General features: G+C 43.4%; 1 protein-coding gene across 2 annotated transcripts in view; it reads right to left on the bottom strand.

Moving 5' to 3' along the window:
- SMOC2 (SPARC related modular calcium binding 2) overlaps positions 1–15,161 on the bottom strand; it is a 220,553-nt gene that overhangs the window by 116,006 nt on the left and 89,386 nt on the right. The gene's annotated exons all lie outside the window — the stretch shown is intronic.

Genomic DNA, 15,161 nt, shown 5'->3' with positions numbered 1-15,161 from the left:
AAAAAAGGGTTAAATAAAGTCAGCCAAATGCTCGTCAGGGCCGCCCTTCTTTTTTCCATTATCGGCCGAGGACGGCCATCTCTTAACCACGCCCCCGTCCGCCTTTGGTACACTGCTGACACGCCCCCTTGAACTTTGGCCGTCCCATGCGACGGAAAGCAGTTAAGGCTGGCCAAAATCGGCTTTCGATTATACCGATTTGGCCGCCCTTAGGAGAAGGGCACCTATCTCCCAATTTGTGTCGGAAGATGGGCGCCCTTCTCCTTCGAAATTAAGCAGGATAGTGGATTATAAATTTTTAAATATATAAATATATAAAATAAATAAACTGACAGGTATGGGATGGGATGAAATTTAAGGTCAGTGGCCTCACTGCAGTACTCCACACAAGCCTAACTGACAGAGCTGGCGGTCACATGGTACACTTGGCCCATCTCTATATATGAAAGGATGATGGTGTGACCATTATTCCCCTGTACCAGTCATCAAGGATCATAGCATGTCCCTTCATCATTTGACAAAACCCTGCAAAAAGACACATAAAGCCTATGTAGGAAACTTACCAAACCATAACAGCCCTAACCTACCATACGCAGACACTACCTGCTAGCAGAATCCTTCACCTCATGCATACGTGCAGTATGAACAGACCCTCACCTGATATACAAGAGGGGCCTACAAAAAACATGCAGACAATAAATGAAATGGAGACACCCCTTCCCCAAAATACTGAAACTCCATAAGAAGTGAAAATACACATAAAGGGGAAACAGAAATGCATTTTCACCTGTCCTCTGCAAAATACAAAAATAGAAAAGATGCATATTTCCCAAGGCTCGTCTGGATGGGTGGTGAGAAGTGTCGTGGACTGCTTAATTAGGGAGCCTACTGACCAGTAGCTGCCAAACTGCATTTCAAGACATCAACTCCAATGGCACAGCCATTTAGGCAGAAGTTAAGGCCACCATTCTGGAGAGGGCAGGCTGCATGCAGGAAGCCTATCGCCAGTGATTTCAAAAGGAGTCTCTACAAACGAAGGAGAGCCCCTGGAGTTTCTTTTACAGGCTTAAATAAGTAGCCTGGAGGTGACTACAGCCAGAGGGTAAGACTGGCCTGGAGATAGCGAGACTCGTTCTTCTCAAGCTTTTCCTGGAGGGACTGCCCCTGTCTATGAAATAGTGGGTGAACCCTTGGAAGTGGCTGAGGTTTTCTATGATGCACAACCCGAGATGGAGCCTTGCAAAGACAAGAAGTGAGCTGTGAGTCCCAGGGGGTATTGACCGAGCACTCTAAGGACTGGAAACCACCTTCTAGTCCAGCATCTCAGGGAGAGGCGCTTGAATGATGGAGTGCTAACCCAGTCACAAGAACCCCACCTTCTCACGTAATTTCAGATGCAGGGAGAAGGGCTATCTAGCTCACGATTGCCAGGAATTGGATGAAGAAGCCATGAATATGAAATGTGGTAACTCCACACTGCTGCAATTTTGTGGAGGCTTTCCAACCTGAGAGCAGGACGTGTGTGCTACAAGTCAAGTTGGATGGAAAACCCTACCAAGCTCTAGTAGATTCTGGCAGTGCCAAGACCCTTCTGGAGGGAAATGGTTAGGTTCCTGATAGAATGCGCTGTGCGAATTCTACAATAGCAATTATATGCATAACTGCCGTTATAGAATACTAGCGTAGTTGACTATTTATGTGCGTAACTTTAGATGCAAGCATGTACGCCAGCTCAATGGTTGTTGCAAGTGCATGTACCTGATGACAGTTATGTGTGTAAGTGGTAGTATTGTATAACTTGCATGTGTTTATCTTGAGCACATATCTGACCTGATTGAGTTTGTGTGCACAAATTGTAGAATGCAAAGGGCAGTTAAGTACATATACATAAGTACATAAGTAATGCCATACTGGGAAAAGACCAAGGGTCCATCGAGCCCAGCATCCTGTCCACGACAGCGGCCAATCCAGGCCAAGGGCACCTGGCAAGCTTCCCAAACGTACAAACATTCTATACATGTTATTCCTGGAATTTTGGAGTTTTCCAAGTCCGTTTAGTAGCGGTTTATGGACTTGTCCTTTAGGAAACCGTCCAACCCCTTTTTAAACTCTGCTAAGCTAACCGCCTTCACCACTTTCTCCGGCAACGAATTCCAGAGTTTAATTACACGTTGGGTGAAGAAAAATTTTCTCCGATTTGTTTTAAATTTACTACACTGTAGTTTCATCGCATGCCCCCTAGTCCTAGTATTTTTGGAAAGCGTGAACAGACGCTTCACATCCACCTGTTCCACTCCACTCATTATTTTATATACCTCTATCATGTCTCCCCTCAGCTGTCTCTTCTCCAAGCTGTATAGCCCTAGCCTCCTTAGTCTTTCTTCATAGGGAAGTCGTCCCATCCCCGCTATCATTTTAGTCGCCCTTCGCTGCACCTTTTCCAATTCTACTATATCTTTCTTGAGATGCGGCGACCAGAATTGAACACAATACTCAAGGTGCGGTCGCACCATGGAGCGATACAACGGCATTATAACATCCTCACACCTGTTTTCCATACCTTTCCTGATAATACCCAACATTCTATTCGCTTTCTTAGCCGCAGCAGCACACTGAGCAGAAGGTTTCAGTGTGTTATCGACAACGACACCCAGATCCCTTTCTTGGTCCGTAACTCCTAACATGGAACCTTGCATGACGTAGCTATAATTCGGGTTCTTTTTTCCCACATGCATCACCTTGCACTTGCTCACATTAAACATCATCTGCCATTTAGCCGCCCAGTCTCCCAGTCTCGTAAGGTCCTCTTGTAATTTTTCACAATCCTGTCGCGATTTAATGACTTTGAATAACTTTGTGTCATCAGCAAATTTAATTACCTCGCTAGTTACTCCCATCTCTAAATCATTTATAAATATATTAAAAAGCAGCGGTCCTAGCACGGACCCCTGAGGAACCCCACTAACTACCCTTCTCCATTGTGAATACTGCTCATTTAACCCCACTCTCTGTTTCCTATCCTTCAACCAGTTTTTAATCCACAATAGGACATTTCCTCCTATCCCATGACCCTCCAATTTCCTCTGTAGCCTTTCATGAGGTACCTTGTCAAACGCCTTTTGAAAATCCAGATACACAATATCAACCGACTCCCCTTTGTCCACATGTTTGTTCACTCCTTCAAAGAATTGAAGTAAATTGGTCAGGCAAGATTTCCCCACACAAAAGCCATGCTGACTTGGTCTCAGTAATCCATGTCCTCGGATTGTGCAGGTAACTGTTTTGGTGCTAATTAGCACCAATTAAGACCATTTATGGCCTGTTTATTTATCACATTTATATCCCACACTATCCCAGCAACCTGAGTTGCTCAACAGCACCAATTAGCTCTTCATTATATTCTATAACTTGTGCATGCTAATTTGCGCACTAAGTGTAAATTTGAATGTGCAACTTTATAGGATTTGGGAATAAATGGATAATTTGCAGATTTAGGTTAGGACTGTTCAACATGCACTAAACAGAGTGTTTGCGCCGTGACTGCAGTCTCCATATATTCAATGCTGCTATCTATATGGAGAGTGTTGCTGAATATATGGATTAAGTTAACTGCTGGTGCAGGGAATTAACTTAAGCCGATAAATGCACCTGCTGAATAGTGACCACTTGATTGTTTGACAAGTTAATCGCTGAGTCTTAGGTATCTTATGAGGTTTATACATTTTTCTCTTATTACTTTTGTATTTCATTTAAAAGATGATATTCTGATGGAGATACTGAGGAGCCCTGCACTGGAGTGCCTGTGCCTGTTAATCACGAGTGGAATCTTTTCCAGAGTTCAGTCCACAGAAGTTAAATGAGCCACTCCACGTTTTCCAATTAACCAAACAAATGCTTCTTTATTATGTTTCCACACAAAGCCTTCAGTGTCAGAAACTCAAAGTGCTGCGGCACAAATAACATCCCCAGTTTCAAAGTCAAACAAAACCATAACTGAGGTATAGGCTTCATAGCAACAAAATTAAACACAGTTCTAATCAAGAGTCTTCCTTTCTTTTCTCTAACCGTGGTTCCAGCTTAACTCCTAAGAAAGGGTCCTTCCTTATGTTCATTAGACCAGCAGTCCCTAACACAGCAAGCTCCGAGCACTCCATGCAGGGCAAGGTTTCAAAGGGCTTCACCCTTAGTGCTGGTTCTTAGCTTCCATGGCTTAAGTCCTGAACCCTCCCAAGAGATATCTCCCCCATCTCTTCTGGCTTCATTTTCCTTTGGGGACCTTCCTCCCAGGAATCTCAGCCAGGGACCTGCATTCACATTCTCTAGCCCTGGACATTAGCTGTCCATTCCTCCTTGAGACTCAAAAGGAGGACTGATTAATCCAGTCTGAGTTTTACTTCCATTGTTTTCAATGGTAAAATCTGGATTGTCTCTGTTCTCTGGCGCCATATGTTAACCTGTCCTGCTGCCTTCCTTCTCTAAGGTAGGTTTTTTTTTTTAAGTCAGGCATGGCGCCTAGGCTTCCAGAGCTCCACCCTACCCTGACTCTGATTGCCATAGCCTTTCTACACCTAGATTGGAGGTCAGGCTGTGTACCAAGGAGGTTTAATAAGCAGGAGTGGAAGTGAGCCTACCTAGTCCAATTAGGACAATCTAAGTTTCCTCTTCCCAGCGAAGCCATCATCCCCATTCACTGAAAACAAAGCAAGCAAACCTATGAGATGCTGCATCCACATTGTCGTTTTTTTTTGTTTTTTTTTAATTATTGGTCCATCTGTAACAAGTCTAAAGCTGTTTCAAGTGGATAGGCAGTGCCTTAAATGGTGGAGAACAAAAGTTGTTTTTGTTTTTTTTTACTTATTGGACAGCTTTTTAATTTATTTGAAAGCTTCCCATATGTAGATATAAATATCATGAAATAACAATTAAATATCACTAAAACAGCTTAAAAATGTATTATAGCTGGTAGAAACAGCAATTTTAAACTTGGTACTTTGTGCTAATTTTTCTACACTAAAAACTAAATAAATAAATACACTGTATACAATACAGATGGCCAAATTTCAATGACTATGTCCTGTTTACAGGATTACAACAATATCATCTTAAATGTTGTTGTAATCTGTCTTGGGAAGCCTGGTGTTATAAAGATGATGGAATATATTGAAATTAAATGGAAGTAGAATTAAACTCTCCTTTCATTGGGGCACATGGAATCACATCTTCATCTGTTTTGTAGAAGTTTACCTTTTAGATACACAAATGGATTATTCTGTTGTTTGAGCATGTTTAAGTGACAAGTGGTTTATAAGTCAAAATAATAAAAATATTTTCTGTTAAACAGATCTCTCATTTGTTGAAACATAACTAAATTGGCTATAAGCCCCTAATGCAGTCCATTGATTTTCTTATATTTTGTTCTTGTGCTGGCTTATATTGTGTCAAAACTGGAAATACAGTGAGACAGAATAGTAGACAGAATGTTTAACAGGAAGTGCATCAGAGAGAGCCGGAGGACGCGGCAAAGGGGAGCGGGAACGAGGCTGCCTGTGAGAATGAATGGCAGCGCTGATGGCGACGGACAAAAATGCTGCAGGGAGTCAGAGACCGAGGCAGCGCCGGCGGGGAAGAGCGAGGCAGCATGCTGGCTGGTGGCAGGGAGAGACAGTCATAGGAGCACTGTTGAGGTGATGGGGTAATGCTAGGTAGAGGTGAGCGAGAGAGGTGGGGAATGTTGGTGGGGGGAGATGCATGGGGGAGAGAGAGGGAGAAATAATACTGGATGTGGCGGAGGAGGGAGGGACAGCAAGAGAAAAGGGGAAATGTTGGAACATGGAAGTGGGAGGGAGGGAGACAGAGAGAGATGCTGTATGGGGATGGGAGAGATGCTAAAAGGGGAAGGAAGAGAACGAAAGAGATAGATGTTGGGCCCAGGGTGCAAGAAAGAGAGATACTGAGAGTGATGTGGGCAGTGGGAGAGAAGAAGGAGGGAAGAGAGGTTGTACATGGGGATGGATGAGAGGGAGGGATAGATATACATTAGAGGGGAAAGAGAAAAAGAGGGAGATTGTGGATCCAGGGACAGAAGGGAGTGAGGGAGAAATGCTGGACAATTGGAGGGAGGGGAGAGAGAGAGGAAGAAATGCTGGACCACAGGGAGGGGGGGGCTGGAAGATACTGGGGTGTGGATGTGTGTGTGGAAGGGACAGGGAGATATTAGGCTACAAGGGGAGAAAGGGAGCAGGCGTGCTGGGCTAGAAGGTTGGAGGGAGGAAGTTGCTGCAAATGGTGGAACTATTTGGGAGAGGCCAAAGGGGAGGTGGGAAGGAAACAAATGAGAGGATGATAGTGATGGGGGGGGGCAGAAATGTGGTAAGGGAGAGTTGATTAAAGATGAAAGGAAATGAAAGGTTGGAGGAAGGACTGAGAAGAGGAATGGGGCAGCTAGTGGGTGAGAGAAAGAAATGGAATTTGATAGCTGAAAACTAAAAAGGAGAAGGATGAGGACGAGGGTGAAATTTAAGTGAACAGAGAGGCAGCAAAGAAAAAAAAACAGAGGAAACAGCTAAAAAAGAAATAATGTGTTAAAGGTAGGTGTAGTGAAGGAATGGAATAAGACAGGAGAGAAGAGAAAAGACAAATGGACAGCAAGCAGTTGAAGGAGAATTAGCAGAAAGACAGAAAAAGAGGAAACTGGAACCAGCATGATTGAACAGTAAAATGTCCAGACAACAAAGGTACAAAAAAGTATTTTATTTTGAATCTATTAAATGGAATATCAAATGGAAAGAAGACACTGCATAAAACAGAAGACACTGGGACCAAAGCGAATAGAAAAATTAAATGATCAGACAACAAAGGTAGAAAAAAGTATTTTATTCAGAATTTATTAATTGGAATATGTCAGCTTTCTGTGAAATTTTGCATGTAAGTTTCAATTTTTCTGGTATTGCTGCATGCTGAGTCTGACATCAAGTTAACTTTCCAGTTCAGTATTTTGCCTTCATATTTTTTGCTTTCCAGTTCCTTGTGTCATGTCTGTTGTGTCATGTGTTTTTCACGAGGTAGTGTATTGGTGTTTTAGAGCCTGGTGTAATTACAGTTCTGCCTTTTCACGCATAAGGTTGCAGCTCGTCCTGTCCTTGGAATTAGTGCTGTTATGGTTTAGTAAGGTTATGAGTGTGTTTTTGCACAAGTTTGTGTATAGTGTGTTGCAGTGGAGAGATTGTGTGTTGGCTTTACTGAGGTGGCACCAAAACATCAGAAAGGGTGTAGAGCGTAAATCATGACACACTACCTCTTGAAGGATCTACATATAGAGCTTATGCATTTCTAAGGTCAACACTGGCATGGTATGGGAAAAGGGGTGGGGAAATACTACTGGAGTGGAAGAAGGAAAGAAGGAAGGGAGAAAGAGCTGGCTTGATATCTCATACATATTCATTATGGTTATTCCCAAAAAAAGCCAGCTTTTTTTCCCTTCCTTCCTTCCTCCATATTAGCATATTCATTTGCATATGTATATATGCAAATTAATATGCTAATATGCTCCGCCCCATCCTTTGCCCCCCCAAATGAAACAGTCAAACTACGCCTATGGCTGGGATACATAGAGGATTTACTTTCCCTTTTATTGTCTGGTCCTTGTTCCCATGGCAAGATATTATCATTCCCTATATTCTTTCCCCTACTCACTACATGTCATCTGAACCTACTGAATGTTACATCCTCCCTCTTCCTGAAACCGGTCCAGGTTTCTCCTCTGACCCTTTTACAGCTCCACTGGGGATAATCCTGTAGTGAGAAGGCAATGGGGATATAAGGACATTGGCATCTATCAAAATATTGAAAAACGTATTAGAATGTTTTTTTTTCTCTATACTAGTTTGATATGTAATGTTTTGTGCTGTTTTGTTTTATTTTTATGTACTCCATCTTGAAACTCTTTGGAGGATCAAGCAGAAAACAAATTGTGAAATTAAATTTAATTACACTGAATTAAAGAACTATCAATGGTTTTAATAATTTGGTCTTTATATCTTTCATGTGCTTAAATATAGTCATGCCAAATAGTCTTTTGTTTATTTTGTGGTTTAGGTTTTATGTTTTTTAAATGGTTTCACTCACTTTGAAGATAATATTCAAAAGATTTATCTGGGTTTAACCCAAACAAAAATCTTTTCCCTTTAATAATAATATTCCCTCATTGTCTGAGTAACTTTGCACAAAATAGCCGTGTGAACAAAGTTATTGGAACCAAAAACAGGCAATATTTGAGACATGGTGTAGGTAAATGTCCAGTTTAGCTGAATTAGTGCCATATTTTATTAAATACATTTGCAGCCCGCCAATCTAAAGTCCTTGGCAGACAACAATAGCGTGGCATCCAGCTAAAACAGAGTGGACATGTTGATCTAATAGCAGGGATAAGTCAGAGTAGGCAAGTTTTCTGTTCTCAGAGTCGTCTAAACATTCAGCAACATTTCAACCCAGAAAAATGTGGCTGAGTATACAGCTGAATACTGACCTCTGATTTAAGTGTGTTTTTATAAGGGTCCTTTTACTAAGGTTCACTAACAGATTTAGCGCACATAAGGGGTCCTTTTACTAAGCCGTGGTAAAAAGTGGCCTGCGGTAGCGTGGGCTCACTGGGTCATTTTTTTTTACCATGGCTGGGAAACAAGGCTTTTTTAAAGGGGGCAGTAAATGGCCATGCACTACAATTAAAAATAGCACACGGCGATCTAATGCCTCAGCCCTTACCGCCAACCTTTGACCTAGCACTAAGGGCTGACATGCTACTCCAGCGGTAATCATGCAGCACACACCAATGTGAGTGTGCTGCCAATTACCACCAGGACCCCCCCCCCCCCCCCATGGTAAAAAAAATAGAAAATTATTTTCTACCATGAGAACCAGCACGTGCTGACTTCGGAATTACTGCCAGGCACCCATGCCACTCCTAGTTCCGATTTGGCGCCTGCTACCCGTGCATTAGCCCTACCGCTGCTTTGTAAAAGGGCCCCTGAATGATAGCGCATGCTAATCATTAGCACGTGCGAAATCCATTAGCACACCTTAGTAAAAAGGACCCCATTGTCAATAAATTCTTATAAAATTACTCAATAAATAACACCTATTTTAATGCAATGTCCCACTCGTTATATAACAGGTTGCCTAAATTTAAGCGCAAGTTGCACACTTACATTTATAGAATACCTTTATTCAGGGCTTTTTTTTGAGGAGTTACTTGTGGGTACTGAGTACCGGCACCTTTTCCATTGTCCGCTAAAATTGATCTATGGACCCCAAGTTTTAATGAAACAGCTCAGGCTCTACACCAATTCTGCCTTGTCATAGACTCTGTGACTGGTTGCAGGGGGCCTGGCTATTGTGGGGTGGGGTCCCTCAGTGATCACCCCACCCCTGAAGGGTGGCCCAGTATTTGAGTACCGGCACCTTTTTTGCTAGAAAAAACACACTGCCTGTATTTAACCTCATAAGTGTACACTTATGTGTGTAAATGGCAGTAGTGCAACCAAAAGTTATTCTATAATTATGCACTAAAATGGCGTAGGGCTAGATTCAATAAATAGTTCTCAAAAATCAGCGCTGAAAAAAAATCAGCACTCAATGGGCTCTCATTATAGAATTAGCATCTAGCGTCAATTTTGGTGCCCAAATTCGGGCGCCAGGGCTTAAACTTGCTGTAACCAGGTGTAATTCCTGGATCCCAACACTGCATGCAAATTTTAGAAACACCCCTACCCGCTCATGTAGCTCCCATGGTCACACCCTCTTTTGGGTTGCATGCTATGGGATTTGGGTGCACATAGCACGTAGCAAGATGTGCACGCAAATTCAAATTGGTGCCAATTAGTTCCAATTAACACCCAATTATTGGCACTAATTGGCTCATTAGCCAATTTAATTGGATGTGCATCTTGGATTGGCACCCAAATATCAGCACTCAATTTTTGTCACCGTATTTAGAGTCTGGGGTTAGTGTGTAATTGTAAGGGGCATTCACAGGGGAGGGGCATAGACAGGACAGAGGTGGGACTAACTTTTATTCTTTATTTCAGCTTACTATGCCACTCCAAACTGACAGGCAGTAACTGCAAGTTTTACAGACTAATTTCATTGAAAAGAAAGGAACTACAACATTTAGATAGGAAAGAAAATGCATTCATAATTCGTAAGGAAGGGTGGAAGGGAGATGGAGAAAGGGAAAGGAACAAGAGTGAAAGAAGGGGCATGGTAGAGGGGAGGACGGAGTAGCAGACAGGTCGTGAAAGCAGGCCAAGAAAGCAGTCATAGAATCACAACTGGTCAGTACAATGGAACGCTTGCGTAAAATACCAGGTTTTGATGGCAGTTTTGAAGAGTGGGAGAGATTTTCAGATCAAACCTCCACAGGAAGGGAGTTCCATAGGGTGAGGGCCATAAAAAAGAAAGCAGAGTTTCTAGTGAGTTCATGCTATGTCTGTCTTGGATTGGGGAGAACTAGGCAATGACCATTGAGAGAACAAAGCATACGAAAGGGTGAGTAGGGAATAACATGCGAGGAAAGGTGGGCGGAAGACCAAAACATACGGCTTTGAAGGTCAGGAGCAGAACCTTATATTTCATACGGTAGGAAAGGGGACGCAAGGATAATCCTTCAGTAGAGACATGGTCAGATTTTTTGACATGGTACAGGAGGTGGATGGCTGTATTCTGAATAGTCTGAAGTTTCCGGATGAGGATATGTAGAAGGCCAAAGTAGATGATATTGCAGTAAAGTTTAGTGATGAGGAGAGACAAGAGAAGCGCATGGAAACAATCATGGTTGAAGAAAAGTCTGACAGCACGGAGTTGGTGAAGGGTGAAAAATCCTGCACTTCACATATAGAATACTATAAATTGTGCATGTAAATGCTGCATTTACGCACTAACATTTACATCAGCCATAGAGTTGCCATAAATGTAAGCGCATTAGTGCTGACTTATGCTAGCAATTTGTAACGTCAATTATATGCATTACTGCTGTTATAGAATAGGGTCACAGCCCGCATACAGTTGGCACCTAAATGTGGCCCCCTGTTATAGAATTGCCCCCATGCACAGGTGCTCTCAAGGGCAGAGAAAGGGTGGAGTAGGGACAGGATCGGCATTTACATGTGCATTTTAGAAAATGCATACACCTGTGCCAGTTCCTACCGGCATTTACTTACACAAAGTTGTTCCTGCCTTGGAGCAGGTGCAAGTTGGTACAGCAGCTTTTGGGTAGAATATTTTATAAAGCCACAAGGATGCACAGATGCAACATAGGTATCTTCCCTGAGAAGTACCTTGTTATAAAAATTCCTCTTTATGTCTATTCTTCTGATGGGATCTGAGCAGCAAGCTTTCCCCCTCTATTCCCAAGGCTTAGCCTGTGGTGCAAGTATCAGGAAAGGAGAGGGTGAAACTGGAGCCAATTTTCTTTGTACCCAAATCCTATCCTTCTTATCTTACTATTTCACCCTCCCCATCCTAGGCAGCTCCAGGTGACAGGGGTAAGGCTAGAATAGACAGAACAGAGCTAACCTGTTTCCTAATCCAGCCCCATCCCTCCTGCAGTTCAGGGAGCAGTAGAGGCAGTGGTGTGCTGGAGCGGCTCTCACGGGCTCGCGAGAGCCATTTGTTAATTTTTTAAAAATTTTGGAAGCCGGTTGTTAAAGTAGCACCCCCACCTCAATGTAGGCACATACATTTACACCACATTTCACTTGGTGCAAAATGCTGCGCCAAACATTAGGCATGATTCCTGAGTATAAACGTTATTCTATAAACTGTGCCTGACTTTAAGCGTGGCTTATAGAATAGTGCTTTTTTTTCAGCACTGATTTTTTTTTGCGCCATATATAGAATCTAGCACTATGTGCAAAGAGCGTGCACTCCTTCCCGTCACTGCTTCGACTTTTATCATTCTAAACTAAAACTTGATAAAAAGTCCTACTACTCAACACTGATACTACTACTACTTTACATTTCTAGAGCGCTACTAGGGTTACGCAGCACTGTACAAATTAAACAAAGAAGGACGGTCCCTGCTCAAAGGAGCTTACAATCTAAAGAACGAAATGTCAAGTTGGGGCAGTCTAGATTTCCTGGGTAGAGGTGTAGTGGTTAGGTGCCGAAGGCGACATTGAAGAGGTGGGCTTTAAGCAGTGATTTGAATATGGGCAGGGAGGGGGCCTGGCGTATGGGCTCGGGGAGTTTGTTCCACGCGTGGGGTGAGGCGAGGCAGAAAGGGCGGAGCCTGGAGTTGGCGGTGGTGGAGAAGGGTACTGAAAGGAGGGATTTGTCCACTGATACTCTCTGCTGTGAATAAACCAAAGAAATTATTTTCTGTTGTTTCAGAACTCACCACCCCTAGAAGAATTACTCTAGCGTCAAACTGTCTTTCAACTAATGATCTTTCTGATTATTTTAAAAATAAAGTAGATCTATTACAATCATAATTTACATACTCTACATGTGATTCCTTTCCAGCTGTTTGTCCTGTCTCTATTCCTGTTTCGTCTGAGACACATTCTGAAACCCACTCACTACCTTCCGAGGTTCCTTCACCACTTTGCTTACATTCCGTTGTCCAGTTGTGGAATTCTTGTACTTTACCCTCGCTCACCATATATTCAAGACTTGCCTCAGACACGTGTAACAACAAATCTTCTTGATCCAGTTCCCTCTCATTGAGTTTCACTTTCTCATCATGCTCTGCTCCCACTTCTTTTATCTATGAATAACAGTCTTTCCTCTGGTATATTTCCTACTATTTAGAAACAAGTCTCAATCTACCTGTTTTTGAAAAAGCCAGCCTTAGCCCCCTCATATCATCTTATTTCAAGCCCATGCTATATATCAAAACTTGCCAAAACAGTTGTCATTCAGCAGTTTCTTAATTTTCTCAATTAACATAATATTTTATGTCCCCAACAATCGGGCTTTCACCCTGGTCATAGCTACAAAACCATCATCACTGCTTTGCTTAAGAGATCCTTTTACTAAGATGTGCTAACAGATTTAGCACGCACTAATTGATAAGATGCCCTATGGGCATCTTATCATTTAGCATGTGCTAATCATTAGTGCGTGCTAAATCTGTTAGCGTACCCTTAGTAAAAGTACCCCTTAGTGACTTACACTCAGTAATTGACAAAGGCAAGATTGCTCTCCTTGTCTCTTTAGATCACTCTTTTCTTCCCTCAAGATTAACTAAATTTGACATTTCTGGTGTGGAAACAAACAGAGCAGATCAGGGATAGATACACACAAAACTTTTATTATATTTTAGAGTTGCAAAATAGTACAATGCCCAACACAGGCCGTGTTTTGCCTAAAGGGGCTGCGTCAGGGGCTATACTGTGATCTTCACTGTCAAAACAGTGTATTAGCCAGGGGCGTAGCCAGACTTCGGCAGGAGGGAGATCCAGAGCCCGAGGTGAAGGGGCACATTTTACCCCCCCCCCCCCCCAGCCATTGCCGACCCCCCCCCCCCCGCTGCCGCCACCACCACCATGACCCTCCCCTCCCACCGCCGCACCTCTCGACCCACCTCCCACCGCCAACCCTCCCCCGCCGCCGCCATCGTCACCTACCTTTGCAGGCGGGGGACCCCAATCCCCACCAGCCGAGGTCCTCTTCTCCCCGTGCAAGGCTTTGTTCTGTTTCTGACGTCAGACTCAGAACAGAACAAAGTATAAGAATTCCACAACTGGACAACGGAATGTAAGCAAAGTGGTGAAGGAACCTCATAAGGTAGTGAGTGGGTTTCAGAATGTGTCTCAGATGAAACAGGAATGGAGACAGAACAAACAGCTGGAAAAGAATCATATGTAGAGTATGTAAATTATGATTGTAATAGATCTACTTTATTTTTAAAACAATCAGAAAGATTGTTTCTGTGAGTCTGACGTCCTGCACGTACAACATGCAGCACGTCAAAAACAGAACGAAGCCTTTGCAGGAAGAAGAGGACCTCGGCTGGCGGGGATTGGGGTTGCCCCGCCAGCAAAGGTAGCCGACGGCGATGGCAGCAGTGGGGGAGGGATGGCAGCGGGAGGGGGAGTCGAGAGGGTCGTCGGCAGCGGGGTCCAGGGCCAAATCTACGGGGGGCCCAGGCCCCCTGGCCCCACGTAGCTACGCCACTGGTATTAGCTATTCTCCACCATAAAAAATGAACAACCAAATGAATACAGCACCATTGTAGATTTAAAAAAAAAACAGCACAATCTCAACTCCAAAGGGAAAGGCATTCTCCAGGAGATGGCAGTGTGCTCACACACAGGGAGGTCTGATCCTCAGTGGGTCTGACAGATGGGTAAAAGCTCAGTGGGACAGCTTGTCGTGGAAGGAGTGGGAAGCCACAGTATTGGATTGTTCTGCCAGAAGGATTGGTAATGGAGGACTGGTTGACAATGTAAATATATAAATACCCTAGGAGTTGCAGAAGACTATTAATTTAGCAGTTGGAATTTTACACCAAAAGTCTTGGATTGGCACAAAAACCTCTTTCAGCAAATTGAACTGTTTCTTAAGGAAAAGTATGAAGTTTGGATATCTGCCTGTTGCAGCATTCCAGTAAAGATGTGTTTTGCATTTAACATAAGACCTGGAGAGTTTCATTGGAGTGTGAGTGAAGTCAACTTGCTCATAGACCAGTAAAGAAATACTAAAGAGTGTGGCTTAAAACCCTACGGACTACCGGGATCAAGCCCAGCCCTGGCCTGCGCCCAGCTCAGTGAAATAAAAATTTTGTTTGTGGCCCTGGTTTTGGGTACCCAACCTGAAGAGCTAGCTGGTGCCCAGAACTCGTGGTGAGACCAGGGTTACACTTACATGAAGGAAGATAATAAATCCTTTGAAAAAGAACGTGTAGACTGGAATATTGAGCTCTTCCAAGAAATCCCAGTACAGACACTTCTACCACTGCTGCCACTTTCCTGGGGTCCCTCTGCCTTGGCTTGGCATCCAAAACTGCCCCAACCACTGGAGCTTTCCTTGACATTACTCATGTTGGTTCCTCTGCATCCGACGCTCAGCTTAAATGCTGAAGCAGCTGGTTGTCTCTCAGTTGGACATACCAGAGGCTCCCTGATTTCAGGACTTAACAAAAATGCTGCAGCCAAGGGGAGATG

Source organism: Microcaecilia unicolor, chromosome 3, assembly GCF_901765095.1.
Source record: "Microcaecilia unicolor chromosome 3, aMicUni1.1, whole genome shotgun sequence".
Taxonomy (NCBI): Eukaryota; Metazoa; Chordata; class Amphibia; order Gymnophiona; family Siphonopidae; genus Microcaecilia; species Microcaecilia unicolor.
This window is presented reverse-complemented; position numbering and strand designations above follow the sequence as displayed.